This window comes from Elephantulus edwardii, unplaced genomic scaffold (assembly GCF_000299155.1).
Source record: "Elephantulus edwardii isolate Elephantulus edwardi_28Jun2011 unplaced genomic scaffold, EleEdw1.0 scaffold00144, whole genome shotgun sequence".
Classification (NCBI taxonomy): Eukaryota; Metazoa; Chordata; class Mammalia; order Macroscelidea; family Macroscelididae; genus Elephantulus; species Elephantulus edwardii.
In genome coordinates, this window is record NW_006399894.1 from 992,286 (window position 1) to 994,390 (window position 2,105).

At 47.2% G+C, this 2,105-nt stretch overlaps 1 pseudogene; it reads right to left on the bottom strand.

Annotated features, from left to right (window-relative positions):
- Positions 1–800: 800 nt before the first annotated feature.
- On the bottom strand, positions 801–1,667 carry LOC102872465 (annotated as a pseudogene).
- Positions 1,668–2,105: the final 438 nt, after the last annotated feature.

A 2,105-nucleotide genomic window follows, 5' to 3' on the forward strand; every position in this document is an offset into this window, starting at 1 on the left:
ATGAATGGAATTCCAAAATCTCAGTAGATGTTCATTGAAATGAAAAATAAACAAACTAAATTAAATAAAAAAAAAACACTACTACTAATCATGGTAAAAGAAATTATCTGTGTAACAAATACCTGCTAAATGACTAGATGTATATATAGGGGTCCTCTACCAGCAAGGGAACTCTGGTGGCTAAGTAGATAAGGCTGCTCCAAAGGATAAAGACGGGCAATCTCCTCCCAGGTAATTAACCACCTTTGAAAATCCTCTGGAGGGTTAGCTATTAGTTGGTTCTGTCTCAACAGCAATGACTAGTTTTACCACCTAAGTCTGTCTCCTGATATTCAAATATCAAAGATTCAATTATTTGCAAACTTGTCTATTTGGTTTCTCAACTAAAATAGCAGTTCAGTTGGGAGTTAGACACATACACACACAAAATATATTTAGGAAAAACAGCATAACAAACTTTTAGGGAAAATATCAAGCTTATGAGATATTTACTCATTATTCTTATGTGCCTGTAAGGAAAAATAATACTTCCATTACTGGAAATTACAGTTAGTATCCCAAAGACTTCACAATTATATGCTTACCATATATACATACAAAAATAATTGTTCTACTTATTAGACTTGTAACAAATTACAATTAATTTTAAAATGTACATCCAGGAGATAGGTATTTCATATACTGATATAAATGTCCATTTGCTGAGCAGTTTAGATATGTCACCCACATATTGGGCTTTTTTTTTTTTAGCAGATGGTGGAATAAGTTTACTCTTATGTACAGAAGAGTCAGTGTGTTCATCAGCCCAGTTTGGTGGCAAGTTCCTTGGCCTTGGCCTTCTCCAGCTTGGCGATGCGGGCCACTGACTTGGGACCCAGGACGTTGCCTCCCCAGTGGCGGCGGATCTCATCATATCTGTCGTTGTAATTGGTTCTGATGGCTTCTACCAGCTTCGCCAGAGCGCCTTTATCTTCCGGGTTCACCTGCGTGAAGGCAACAGTGATGCAGGTCTTCCGGTGTACGAGGCGGCCCAGCCTGGCCTTGCCCTTGATGATGCAGTAGGGAACACCCATCTTCTGACACAAAGCCGGCAGGAAGACCACCAGCTCTATGGGGTCTACGTCGTGCGCGATCACCACCAGCTGGGCCTTCTTGTTCTCCACCAGGGTGGTGATTGTATTCACCCCTGCACGGAGGACGTGTGTGGGGGGGTCTCTTGGTGGGGGTGTCTCCCTTGCCAGCAGCCTTCTTCTCAGCCCGGGCCAGCAGCCTCTGCTTCTTCTCCTTCTTGGTCTCTGGTCGGTACTTGTGGGCCAGCTTCAGCAGCTGAGTGCTGTCTGGCTGTCCAAGGCCTGGGTGAACTGGTTAATGGCAGGTGGCACCTTGAGTCGTTTGTAGAGAATTGCCCTCTGCCGCTGCAGCCGGATGTAGCGGGGGCACTTGACGAAGCAGGTAAGGTCCCTTTTGGGTTGGATGTCCTGCCCGATGCCGAAGTTTTTGGGCCTTTTCTCGAACAGGGGATTCACCACCTTCTTGGCCTCCTGCTTCTTGACCACGGCGGGCGCCAGGGCCACCTTCTTCCCCTTGGCCTTCTTTCCCTTTGGCGTCTTGGGCGGATGGGCGAGAGACCGTACTAGGCTTTTTATGTTATTTCTGTTCCTCGCCATCACTCTGCAAGGGAAGTATTAGTTTACAAATCAGGAAGCTTCAAGGTTCATTGTTGGTGCCAGACTCAAGCCCACAAAGCTCTAAAGCCTGTGGTTTGAGGAGAGTTCCCAATGATGGTGCTGGACTGTCACACCTGACGGGGTTGCTGGCACCTGGTGGCCCTGAGGCCAGGGTTGCTGCACACTGCGGGTCACATCCTCCAACCCCAACAGCAACAACCTTCAGGACACCAACTCCCTGTGTCATCTCATCCCTGTTCTCTCTTTCTGAGGCTCCTTACCTGTCTTTACATGCAGGAGAAAGGAGCCCTTTTTGCTTCCACTGGGGTCGGGGGAAAGACAATGGGCCAGGACTCTCTGGGGAACAAAGGCTCAGAATTGAGGACTTCAGCACCTGCAACCTCTCACTGACCATTACCACCCTAGTATCGACATGGT